Source organism: Lissotriton vulgaris, chromosome 4_1 (genome assembly GCF_964263255.1).
Source record: "Lissotriton vulgaris chromosome 4_1, aLisVul1.2, whole genome shotgun sequence".
NCBI classification, from domain to species: Eukaryota; Metazoa; Chordata; class Amphibia; order Caudata; family Salamandridae; genus Lissotriton; species Lissotriton vulgaris.
Genome location: NC_141691.1, coordinates 1,209,918,778 through 1,209,932,789, shown reverse-complemented (window position 1 = coordinate 1,209,932,789; position 14,012 = coordinate 1,209,918,778). Strand labels below are relative to the sequence as shown.

Sequence of the window (14,012 nt, the reverse complement as noted above, 5' to 3'; positions counted from 1 at the left end):
TGTTGCTAGGTGGGTCTCCTTAATGGGTTCATCAGGATGCAACCCATCCCCTAGCTGATTCCGATGCACATAGGGTTTCTCGGACCGTCATTGATGCCGCAGCAAATCAAGGTCTTCAAAGAGGCCATGCTGCAGATTTTCTGCGCTATTCTGGCTTCCTCTGGCATTCCTACGGCCCCAAGGATTTGCAGGAGCCTCTGGTTGGGCTACTACCAGCTGGGCTTTACCCAGTGCTGACTGGCCCCATTTTGGAGTCAGTGCTGACTTTGGTACAGATGCCTACTTGAACTCCTACATCTGTGCTGGACTGCTACTTCTTGATGACAGAGCAAGGAGACCTGATTCTGGTCTCGTTGTCCGACTTCGAACCAAATTAAGCCCAATCTCAACCCATGTCTCGTTCTGAAAGTACATACAGCCTGATTTTGCACTAATGTCTTTGTCAGGGTGGGCACACCAACAGAGGCTCCATGATATTTTTGACTCTGCTTCTGAACAGGATACACCACCAGAGGAAGATGGTGAGGGCTGAGGATGGTGATGCTGTTCTTCATTATAATGATGACATCTTTTATACAGACTTAGAAGAGGCCAATGGGCTTAATGTAACTCTCCTGATGCAGGCTTCAGCCACGTGGTAAAGAGAGTGCCTCATTTGCGTTTATGGTCTGAACGGCCGACGAGGTTCTGGATTTTCAGCCACCCTCTGTTAAAACCAAGTCTTATGTTATTACAGAATTTCTACACCCAGAACCTGCCCCGTCTGAGTCCAAGCTTCCCTTAAATGTGGTCCTCAGGTGTCACAGGTCGCCACCTGGCGATTACTAAACACCCTGCTCCGAAGAGCTTCTGGTGCAGGCATCTACCAGTAAGATTCTTTCGCTACGGCTACTCCTGATAGGGAGTCTAAGCCAATTGAGGCTTTTGATAAAAAAATATTCTCTTCAACCAGCCTAGCTCGGACATCGGTCAAAGCAGTTTGTTTACAAGGCTACTATAGGCATGCCCTTTGGAACATAGCTTTCAAGATCATGCCAGCAGTTCCAAAAGACCTTAGGGACTCTCTGGCCCAAACAGTAGATGATGTACAAGACACCAGCACATACGTGATTCCTGCTGGCCTAGACACAACTGACTGGGGAGGGTGGTTGGCAGCAGTATTTTGCTGTGCCACCATGCATGGAGGCTTGTCTCGCCCTTTGATGGCTCACACCTTTTTGTTGAAAAAACTGATTCTGATGGTGAGCATTTTAAGGACAACGGAGCTACGGCAGCTCTCCAGGACTGTTGACTGCTGTCAAGTAGTTCCCTCCTCAATTTCCGAAATTTACGTTGTATCCAAGGGGCTGGGGGACAGACAGCACCTGTCACCTCACCCACTAACCAGTCACCTCAGTCCTTTCAAAACCAGAGACGGGATCTGGCAGACATTGGCAGGCCAGTAGGGGCACCAGTCCTACGAATCCCCTTCACTTGCGGCTGCTACTTCTAAGCCACTTTAGTTTGCCATTAGCAGCACACACCCATCCTGTGGGGGACAGGATTCACTTTTTCTCCCAGGAACACGATCCATCACATCCAAAAGATGAGACATTAAAATTGTTCAGCACTGTTATGCCCTAACCTTTATGTTTACACTTCCACATCTTTGCCCCCACATCTGATCACTTCTCACCTCTCTATTCTTCTGCAGGAGGCGCAAGTGTTGCTGTCCAAGGGTGCAACCGAGAGTGTCCTGGACTCCTGACAGAGGAGAGAGCTGTTGCTCTCATTATTACCTTGTGCCAAGAAAAGATAGAGGCTTCCCATCTATATTGGACCTTCGACCTCTAAATTGCTTCCTGCTTGAGGGCAAATACAAAATGCTCACGTTGGCCCGTATTTTTTCCGCACTGGGCGTAGAGGACTGGATGGTGTCATCGCACCTGCTTGATGCATACTTTAATATACCCATTTTGCAGTGCAACACTGATTACTTACTGTTGGCCAGGAGCATTTATAATTTGTTGTGCTCCCCTTTAGCTTCACCAGTGCCCCACAGGTGTTCATGTAAGTGATGGCTTTGTCACAATTTCGGAGGTTATGGATAGCGGTCTTCCCCCTACCTCGATGGGCTGTTTAAGGTGGACTTGCCACAGTCTGTAGTAGACCACCCACAGGCGATGGTGATCCTCTTGACGTAGATGTGTTCATAATCAACCAGCCAAAGTCTAAACATGACTTCTTCCCTGAGGTAACCATTTATTGGTACTTTCCTTGACATAGTGCGTTACAGGGGCATCCCTCATTCGCAGCGACTCCATGACATTCGAGCTATGACCTCTATTTCAGACTCGGCGCCGGATCTTGGTGAGACAAGCTCTGCTGCTTCTTTACCTCTTAGCCTCCTGCTTTTTCCTGGTCAACTATGGTAGGTGGCAAATGTGGGCTCTGCAAAGGAATCTGAAGTCTGTGTACCCAGCTTTGTGGAAATGCGATGGAATTCATTCAGATTCTGGAAGGTCCTTAATATGCAGTGATGGCTGATAAAGTAGATTGGTCCCGTGGCAGGCCCCTCTCCCTTCCCCACCAAGAGGTAAAGTCAGTGAAGGTGCATCACTACTGGTTTGGGGAAGTTATCTGGGAGAGGAGGAGATTGGAGGACTGTGGTCTCTGGAGCAAACGAGACTTCTTATCAGTGTACTGGAGCTATGGACCAATCTATCAGAGCTATAGAATGCCCATATCGAGGAGTGGTCTGAAATTCCACTCAACATTTGTTGGACGTCACGGAAGCGTGACACGTTGCTGGCATGCTTAAATAGAAAGTCTATTCAAGACAGGGTGTCCTGGGCGAATGAGAGGAAGGTATAACCCAGTGTCCCAGTATTATGTGTTCTCCAGACATCTGCAAGTCCAAGGGCGGAGGTGAAGTCCGTCCGGCTGTTTGAGTAGGTGTCGCCTGTCTGGTGGGGCAACAGTCCTTCTTGTCACAAAAGGTCATGTTAAAGTCCCCTCCCATAAATAATCCACAGCGAGGAGTTCCAGAAGGACTGCAACCAGGTCTGGGAAAGTGACCTTGTGCATCCCGGGAGGGACGTATATGGAGAAGAGATTAATCATTTCACCCTCCTACATCCCAGAAAGGTACGCATACCTGCCCAAGTGGTCTGACCAAGTGCGGTTAACTATGATGGGAAATTACTTCCGGAGAAGTGCCCCCGTTCCTCTAGAGCTAAAAGTAAACCCAGCAAATGCCCCTATCTTGCATCCCCATCGATCCATTGCCCTGCAAGCAGTGCCCTTGAGGTGGGTTCTTTTAAGATACCGGAGGACCACTCCCCCTTGAATTTATTCCCTAATCCATTGACATTCCAAGACAAGCATCTAACCTTTGTACTAGGCATTGCATATTGAGTCAAGGCACTGTATCAAATAGCATGCTAATGTAAGTTCAATAATCCGATTGGGAGTGTCAAATAGGAATGTATCAGCTTCTCCTGTTCCTGCACGGTCAATTGTTCTGGTGTTGGCTAAGAAGTGAGGTCAATAATTTAAAGAAAGGAAAAGAACAAAACTCTTTAAACGTACCCTCAGCCCCCGTCCACCCACAACCCGAGCATGAACACAAATCTCCCCCCCGTCTCCCTGCATGACTGTCCCGGAACTACCCATCCCCCCAACTCTGCAGAGCGCCTGTCGTCGCACCCCAACTTTAACATTACCATTTGGGAGAGCTTGATTCACTAGGGATGGCTCCCGCTGCACCCCCACATAATGGGATAGTGTTACCCCTGGCCTATTCTGCGTAAGGGGCAGTACCTGACAAAGCAATATTACACATTAATTGCAAGTCATAATGTTAACCCCATGCTTAAGTAATTTGTCTAAAGGAACATGACCCCATTTTTCAAAAGGGTATAGTATAGCTTAAGTGTGAGTACCATGTCGTCCCTCCCATCTAAGTTTGTTAGTTCTAGGGGGAGTAGTCCTTGTGAATGAGTGGACTTGCACCAGCATTCAAGGCGCTTTTTGCCGTGGTGATTCGTGTCCATTTTACCCTGTTCCTTAGCAGCTGCACTATTGGGGGCCTTGGTATGTTGTCTGTGCTGCTTTTGTTGATTCCGTGATCCATTCCCGACAACCATTCACCACCCCTCAATCCAGTCCCATGCTTCTTCAGGGTTAAGAAAAACCAGGCCCGTCCCTCCGACTCCACCTGCAGGTTCGCTAGAAACATCTTGGAATATTTAATTTCCTTGTCCTTAATGGCCTTTTGACCTCCAAGAAACTGCATAGTTTCTTCTGGACCTGCAGTGTGAAGTCGGGGGGAAAAAAGGTTATCGTTGCATTTTGGTATGTGACCGACTGGGTGCTACGGGCTGTTGGAAGTGTAACTTCTCGGGCTCTAAAGTAAAAATATGGGTGATGATGGAGCGAGGGAGACCCTAGCTTTGGGCGTCTGAAAGGAATATGATGATCTTGTTTGAAAAATGCTTGGAGAGACCACGAGGTTGCAGTTCCTTAAGAATGAGCTCTTCGACAAACAAGTCCACTGCAGATCCCTCGGCAAGCTCAAGAACTCCTAGTTATCCTAGTTTGTAGTTCTCTAGACAAGCTGCCATTATTTTTTTGGCAGTTAACAACTCACTTGCTTGGGTCTTAAGAGCTGTAGAATCATGGTGCTAGGTGGTTGTAGAGTCGTCCACTTCTTTAAATCTTGTACTTATGTTCTGAAGATCTGCCCTTAGCAAAGAGACCTCTGCTTTGGTGGAATCAATTAGCTTTTCCAGAGCTATGTGGACTCTATGGATTGCTGCAATGAGCGCATGTAGTGTGGGCGGTGGTTCTTCAGACTCGATTGGGCGGAAATTTGAGGAGGACTTTGAGAATCGGTTGGTGTATATACACCCCCCCCCCCCCCCCCAAACTTCAGTGCCGTAGATCTGGAGGGTCTCAGTTAGTGAGTGCTCCTGCAATGTTGTAGACCTTATGTTAGGATTCTATCCGCACAGGCAGCCACCAACAAGGGGTATCCTCTGTAGCCTGGTGGTCAAGATGTATGGGATAAGTGAGGGTCCCTAATCACCAAACATGCCCACCACCACTATCATGCACACAGGTGGGATGCCAGTCGTATTTGCAAATCAGGTATGGGAACAGATACTCAGGTAATCTCCAGCACGGCCAAATCCGACGACACCATGCAGAGCTGAACGATGCCAACTTCCGGCTCCCACGGGTGCTGCTCACCAAAAAGTTCTTGATCAAGTCTGACACCTGGGGATAATTCTAAGGTAAGGAGTCTGAAGCTAGATTTAGTCTCTACCATATAAGGCTTGTTGAAGGTATGTAACTTGGTCACCATGGCTGAAAAGACTCATGGTGAAGTTAAAATCTAATTACCTAGTACCCTTATGTAATTATTGTAATAGGAGTTCTATTCTCTCTGAGTTTCCCTGAAATGCTATCCAAAATGTATACATATTAACGTTTTGGATCGCACATCTGTTAACCCTTTTGTTGCCTCTGCCTACCAGCTTATGCTGCAGAGGACTGAGCAAAAAATTACCAATATGAGAGTTAAAGTCCCTGGGGGGTGGTGCGAAGAAGTTCATGCATTTGAAATGACCTCTAAAGCACCTGTCCCATTCATAGATGTTCCTCAAGACTCAGTGGAACTAAATACTCGGGAAGCCTAGATCAAGTGCTAGGTATGGGCCATTTCCTTCAAAATTAAGAGAATTGCGGTTTATGGTCATACATAGTGTTTGGAGACATGAGTGAGTTCCACAATGTTAAGGCAAATTTACCATTTTGATTTTTTAGTAAATGGAACTCTGTGATCATTTTGTATCCACAAAGGAGGTCCCTGGAAAGGAAGTGCATCGCTTTACTTGAAAAACTGGGAACTGACAGCCTGGTAAATTGTATTAGGATGTTGCAAGGCCTCAACGCTGATAGCTGATTACTTTACTCTTTAAATAACCTCCTCAGCCAGTTCGAAAGAAAGACACTTGCTGGTGCTGGAGAAGAAAAGAAAGATTTGATGATGCTTCTCAGAGGGGTTCCTGACTGCCTATATTAGTTATGTGGAGCGTTGTCTCCAGCTCAGTCGTCTTGCCACTAGCCCTCTTTTGCAGTACTCATACTGCCAGCTGTCTACTCTTGAGTTAACAAGGCTTTCCCTCATGTCCAAAGATTCTATTTAAGAAATCGTAAATTGCAACAAATAACGAGTCGCATATGTGATTCCTTAACTGCAATATACAAAATGGGGTTGTTAAAAGTGGTCCCAATTTACGCACCGACTTAGGTATTTTGAGAATTGGCCTATGTATTAATACTCTCGAAATACCGATTCGTAAAGTTGTAATTTGACCTACCTCATTAATATGCTTGAGGTATGTTATACATTGAGACCCATTGCGATTGGCTGAAATAACAAGCAGGGTGGCATGCTGGGGTCAGCAAACCACAGTGCATGTGATTGCTTTTAAATAAAGCATTTTTTTTAAATGCAGCCCCCTTTCCTTAAGGGAAAACAGGATGCATGTATAGGAATTTGTGCAAACCTTTTCTATGAGCTGGCATTGGTCTCATGGAACGTTTTTGTGAACATTCACAAAGGGGAAGGTGTCTAGTGAGGAACCCTTCCCATTTGGCAATTATTTATCACCTGTTTGAGACGGTGGTAAAATTAATGTTTTGCAACTGGATTTCGGTCGCAAAACATTATTACATCCCTAAAAGAATTGCTATTTAGAAGAGATGGCTTTAACATTCCCCTTCCAACTACACATTTGATTTCTATTCCCCAACTCAAAACAAATCAAACTCAATTAGTGACTCAGTAGCTTTTGGTAACATATGACTGAATTGCTAATTGTGTTTGGCAAATGTTAAAATGCCATTTTGCGATTGATAATGCTCAGATTTTTTACGAATTAGTACTGACTGTAAAATGGTTTGATACATGAGGGCCATGATCTCCATGTGTGTGAAGCTTGGATCCAGAGTAGCTGAGAAATGCATGCGAAGTTGTTGTCCTTCCTGGGAAGAACATTCCTGGAAGAGCCTGACTGTGGAGGAGGCTGAGAAGTGCCTCTTCCCAAGGGGAGCTATGCGGGAACTCATATTGGTAACTTAATGCAGTTGAGATAGCCCAAGAGATACTCAGTTTTGTACTGATAATGTAATTGTGTAACTTGAAAGATTGCATTACTTGAGTCTGGTTACCCTCCATGTCAAGTCGTTGGACGGGACAATACCAGACCACTGAATCTGCATCAAACTGCATGAGGTACGTGCACCCTGAAAGAGATCCTGTGTACGGCATTACCTGAAACCCTGTCAATTGACACACTTACACCCAGGACTCACCTCACTTCAACTAGCTGGCTTGCTTAAGATTTAAAACTGTTAAGTCATCTCCAGTCTAGGACAGCACTACTGATCACCATCTTTGTCTTTCTGATTCCCGCTAGTAGACTACTCTTTAAATACAGCTCTTCAACTTCAAGGCAAAGCTCCAGCAGAGGGCCCTGCATCTATGATCCAGCTCGCTACACATTTAACACCACTTTACCAAGTGAGACAGCCTAGTAATAATCACAGTTACAGCATTACAGATACTGAGAAATGGAAATTGGTGTTCCTTAAAAACTCCTATCCTCCTTCCTAAACATGAATAGATTCTAAAGTCATCTAACCCAAGTTCTGATTCTAAGACACAAATGAGTCATTGGGAAAAGTCTCAGAGGAATTCAGATTTGCCGGAAAGTGTCAGCAAATAAGTGTTTAGCATAAAGCTACACACTTGCAGGAAAGCAGAGACCCCTCAGAGTCGGAAAGGATCTGAATCTGAAATCTAACTGTGTGAGACTAATCAAAAACAAGAAGTTTTAAGAGCAATCATATCTTTCCTCACTTCACCAGAAACCCATTTATTTATCCTCACCGCAGAAGGTATCAGCAACATTCTTCGGATTTCTCATCCCATAAACTTGGACAGTCACTGCAATCTTGAGCATCTCCTTACTCCTGATACGCGATAAATAGTAGGCTTCTGCAGCTCGTTAGTTCTTCACGTCCTTGCCTTCTCAGGCCTCACTATCAATAATACAACAATACCCCTTTCTCTAACCATAAAATCATGAGAACGCACCTGCAAAAGACAGAACACACAAGGCAAGCAAAAATAAATTTCAAAATTAAGGCCTTTTGTCAAGCTAACTTTAGTTAAATATTTCAGTGGGCATTTTGAATATGTGATCATATATGCCCATGGAACTTCAGAATAAATGGGTTCATGATTACATATGCAATGCGCTTTAATAAATGCAGTATAACTTGAAACACAAGTGTAAAGGTGTACGAGAATTACATGTCTTCACAGTTAAACAAACAAATCGACTACACACGTTTGAGTCTCTAGTTTCTACGGTGAATGCATATCAGTAATGCATTAAATGGTCCATTTCATGTCATTAAAGTTGAGGTACACAACGTATAAAGTGTCAGGTGTATGTCAACATTGCACTTCTGTGACTTGTAAGGATGGAGCCTCAATTGCACTGCTCCAAAGCTGTTTCCTCTGCGAGCCAAACTGCGCCTTCGACATGTCACCTCCAGATTAGGGCTTCTTTACTGTAAATAAGAACTCAAAGTTTCCTACTCATGCTGTGCCACTTGCATTGTTCTTGAATGGAAGCCCGGTGACCCATTTTCACCTTCTCTAACAATCTCCCATAGTTCTGCCCGTCGTGGCCCAGAGTTGACCACACAGGTGTTCATGTAAGTGATGGCTTTGTCACAATTTCGGAGGTTATTGTAGGAAGGTGGCTACCTGACTATGGTTACCCCAGATTTTTTGCCCTGTGTTTAGCTGGTTTTCGACTTAGTTGGCCTGGTTCCCTGCTAATCAGGGCCCCAGGCTATCTGCTCTCTCTGTAAAATGGATTCCATGTACCCTAGGTGCATAACTAGATTGGCTTGGGTCACCTTATCAGCCCCTGTACAGAGCACTATAGGTGCCCAGGGCATAGGTGCATCCAAGGCCTACCAGGGGCTGCAGCATATCTTTTGCCACCCCTGGCTGGCTATCTAAATTGACACAACTGGCTGATCACTCAGCTGGGGCAAGTGGGTGTAATCACCCCTTGCTTAGATATAGTATACCTATATCTAAACCTATATCTGGACACATATATAGCCTGTAAGCCACTCCTATGGAAGGCCTCATCAATCCTGGAGGCAGAGTGCGTGGTTTTATGTGAGATGGTGCTCTGGCATGAGCTGAGCCTGTCTGCAGCTGTCGGGAACAACTCCCTAAGCTGATCCGGGATAATGCCAAACCATATACTATTAAGTGCATTATAATCCTCGCGGTTATATGTTAACTTTGGTTTGGCTTTATCAAAACATGTCGTGTAAGGTGTCATACGAATTGGAATACTACCCCCTCGCCAGTCCTGGCGACGGGGGTAGCATTCCACCCCTCTAGAGGGGACGACATGTTACTTTTGCTAAAATGCGGTTGATTTTTAAAAGAGCCTCAGATCCACAAAATGGATGCTTCTGCCACAGACACATGTCTGACCTCCTGCTGCTGACCGAAACTCAGCAGAGGAGGCCTGGACAAAGGATTTCCTGTCACAGGGAGGTGTGACACCACCCCAGACAGGAGATAGTGGATTGTAGCAGGGAGGTTTGAATGAAACCAGACAGTGCCTGGGGAGCACAAGGCTTCCCCTTGCATAATCCTGTCAAACCGGTTCTGGGGCAGCCCAGCCCCAGCTCCAGTGAGACCTGGACAAAGGAAAGGGGGTGTAACCACCCCCCTTCCTGGTCCCACCCATAGGGGAGGGACCTAGCAGGAGATCCACCCCTCAGATTGGAATAAGAGGGGGAGCAGTGCCAATGCAACTCAGATCATCCTGAAGAAACATAAGAAACGAAATCTGGACCCTTCGACTTTCTACACGACGTGAGAAGACTGAAGAATCTCCCTTGTGGTCAAGGAGTGACCACCCTGTGCAAACAGGCACCATCCAGCCCTCGACCCTTGCTTTGTTGCAGTTCCCGCCGGAACTCGAGCGACAGAGATCGACGAGATCAAGCTTGCCTGCCTTCTACCTGCCCGATCCACAGTCCCTGCAGAGCTGAGACCCGTGGAGGCGACCGGAAGCGTGGGGCACGCCATCTTGAAAAGGCCACGAGACGCTGACCGTGCGGCCCACGAGTGACCCTCGAAGCTGTACACCGGGGTTTGAGAAGCCCCAGCCCCGAGCTCCACTTGCACCAAAGCTCACCCCTCCACACTCGACGAGTGCTGCGTGGGGCCCTTCTGCTTGTGTGCGCTCGACGCGTTGGCCCGGTCACTTGCCAGCTGGCTTGTGGCCCCTGTGCCGACGAACTTCGAAATACGACTTGCTTTTCTGGTTGCTCCAGATCTGCACCAGCTCCTGTGAAAAGGAGCACCCACTCTGACCCTCCTGGTTCGAGTGATAAGCAATCTCCCGGTTCCGCGTGGATTGCTTTTGCCAAGTGCTGTTTGCTACAATCTTCAAGCCGACGGTGCTGACGGCGAGAGCCTACGTGGGACAGATCGTGACCTGCTCCTGGACGTCGCAGATGCCCCAGAGCCCACGTGACAGCGGAGAGAAGCCTATCGACAACCGCCTGATTGCGCCCGACATTGCCTGGTTCCGTCCTGGTTCCACCCTGGTCACTGCTGAGTGACCCAGACTCTGTCCCCTCTGCTTTCAGGTACTTTTCTACATCGATCCACCCTTGGATCGCACCGGACACTTCTGCTTCACAGCGCCTGCAGCTGCAACAGCTCCAAGCACCCAGAACCTGCGTGACAGAACCCGACGCCACTTCGACCCTGTGCACCCACGGCCTGTGGGTGAGGTAACTTTGCAACGCCGGTGTCTTTACACTGGTACACACCTCTAGGGTCTGTGTCTAAAGTTTTGTGTTCCTAGGTTCAGCGGAAGTATCTTTTAATTCACTTTAACTGACTTTTACGCACCATTGACAGTGCATTGGTGCGCGCCGCACTTTCCGTGCTGCACCCGTCTCCTGTGGGCTACTCCCGACTTCTTCATTGCTTGTCCTGACTGCTCCCAGCGAATCTCTAGGCCCTAGGCCTAACCATTGTTCGATAAGTGTTACTTATACCACTTTTTTAATATATGGTCTGAGTGGCCACCCGCCCTCATCCATAAACGTGCAACTTTATATGTGTAACAGTGCTTTTGATTTAACGCTTGTGCCCCTTTCCTCATAAAGAGTACTGGGGAGTAATTTAGAAATAAATACATATATTTTTATAATATATACTTGTGTGGTGTCCTTTCATTTGATTACAGGATTGTATGTGGTAAAACAGCTCGCTTAACACGACCTCTTAAGTTAAGCCTTTAAGGCTGCTTAGTCCATGCTACCACTAGGATAGCTTGTCTACAAGGTTGACTTACAACCTGACATCTTTGGGGTTTGTTTGGACTGATAACCAGTGGTTCCAGAATTGGAAACACTACCTATCAGGCCAACTTCTCACATTGGTGTGCAGCGGTGCGGATTTGAGCTTGCTGTTTGTTTTACCATTGCAATCTTTATCAAATTGAAAGATCACATCAAGTACCTCTAGGTACATATAAATCAAAAGCTTAGCATATTAAGTTCTACTGAACTTAGTAGTTGTAGATTAAAGGGATTAGCACACCCTGACTACAACTCACTAGCAAGGTACAGTAGGAAACCACTTAGTGTAGGTAAGTGCACCACTTACACCTCACTAGCAGTCATGTCTGATACAGGTAGAGCTTCAGGCTCTGCTCCTGTAATAGTTGATCCTATAGGGACAACATTCAGATATGACAACCTTAGCCACAAAGACCTGAGTGCCTTGTGCACAGCCAGGGGGCTAAAAAAGGGCAGAGGCCCTACCATTCCTTCCCTAGTAGCTCTCCTAGAAAAGGATGATCTAGATAAGGTGAGTCAGGCTCCCTTAGATTCAGGTGAAGGGATACACTCCCCTGAGAATGAGAATCTTCCAGAAGAAGAAGAGGAGGAGGAAGAGGAAGAGGAAGGCTCTGAGGTAGAAGAGCCTGAAGATCAGGATCAGAGGGGAAACCAGGTACAGGTTGCCAGGCTTAACCAGGCCAACTTGGACCTACATGAGAATGGAGAGGGCCAGCACCACTCCAGATCTCATAACCACATTCTCCCAGGTAACAGGAGGGTGAGATCTCTATGAAGGGATTCTCATCTTTCTAGTGCCTCAAGAGAATCTCAAAGAGGAATGACTTCCTCCCAGAGAAAAGAGCATAGGGCCAGGATGAGGGCTGTCCAACTCCAAATAGAAAGGGAAGAGGTAGCCTTGGCTCAAGCTAAACTTGCTTTAGCAAGAGAAAGAAAATTGTGTGGCTTAGATGCCACTGGTGGCAGCAAAGTTCCTAAAGAGAAACCCAGGTCCTATGATAGTAGAAACCTGACAAAGATTGTGCCCCCCTATCAGGAAGGGGATGACATCCACAAATGGATGACTGCTCTGGAGAGAGCCTGCATGGTACAGCAGGTTCCTGAGGAACAGTGGGCAGCAATCTTATGGTACTCCTTTTCAGAGAAAGGGAGGGATAGGCTCCTCACTGTCAGACATGAGGATGCCAGCAATTACAAAGTCCTGAAGAGTGTTCTGATAGATGGGTTTGGCTTAACCACTGAACAGTACAGGTTAAAGTTCAGAGATACCCAGAAGACACAGACTCAGGACTGGACTGATTTTGTTGATTGTGCAACTAAGGCTCTGGAGGGTTGGCTGAATGGCAGCAAAGTACATGACTTCACAGGATTGTATAATTTGATTATGAGGGAGCAGATCCTTAGTAATTGTCAGAACCAGCTCTTACACCAGCACCTGGTGGACTCAGATTTGACCTCTCCCCAAGAATTGGGAAAGAGGGCAGATAAGTGGGTCAGAACCAGGATTAGGCCTAAGAATCAGGACAATAACCAGAAGAAGGAGTCTACCAAGCCTCAAGATAAGGGTGGGGATAAAAGTAAAGAAAACACTTCCCCAGGGCCCCAAAACTCCAAGAAGGGGGGTGGGTCCCAAGACACTTCTTCAACAGAGAAAAAGCCTTATTGCCATGCCTGTAAACAGGTTGGGCATTACAAAACAGACAGCTGTTGTCCCAAGAATGGCAATAAAGAAAACATACCTCCAAAGCCAGCTCCAACACCTCCTGTTACTGTCAGCAGTAATCCCCCAGGAAGTGGGAGCACACCCAGGAATCTGGGTGGGTTTACTTTTGGAGCCCAAGGGGACCCTGGCCTATCCAGGTCTCCATCCCCAAATGATCTTGTCTATGAGACTGGCATGGGGTTTGCCAACTTCTCTGTTTGCCCAAATACCTTGAGCAAATATAGACAAGAACCCATCATCAATGGTTTGAAAGTTGAAGCTTTTAGAGACACAGGGGCTAGCATCACCATGGTGGCTGACTGTATAGTCCCCTCTAAGCAACTTTTACCCGGTGCCACATACCAGGTAACAAACATTGATGGCATCCAAACAAATCATCCCATGGCAGTAGTAAGTCTCAGCTGGGGAGGTGTCATTGGCCCAAAGAGAGTGGCAGTGTCACCAAACTTGCCTGTAGACTGTCTACTGGGTAATGATTTGGAAATCTCAGCCTGGGCTGAGGTTGAACAGGAAATCCATTCTAGAATGGTAAATTCCAATGGAAAGGTTAGTGGGGCTGTACTGGCTATAGCCCCAATTCAAGATGTCCTTCCTGAAAAGGTTGGTAGGGCTGAGCAACTCTCTGCCCCATCTTTACCAGAAGCTCTTCCAAACCAGAATAGCAAAGCTGTTATGATAACAGCAGAAACCCAAACTGAGTCTCCTCCTGAAAAGGTTGGTGGGGCTGTGATGGCCACAGCCCAAACTCAAACAGATAAGGTTGTTGTGAAGCCTGAAATGATGGATCACTCCACCCAAACTGAGAGCATGGAGGAGG

The 14,012-nt window shown here is 46.7% G+C and overlaps 1 protein-coding gene across 1 annotated transcript in view; it reads left to right on the top strand.

Moving 5' to 3' along the window:
- The window catches only part of NFX1 (nuclear transcription factor, X-box binding 1), an 892,403-nt gene that overhangs the window by 560,793 nt on the left and 317,598 nt on the right, over positions 1-14,012 (top strand). The window lies entirely within an intron of this gene.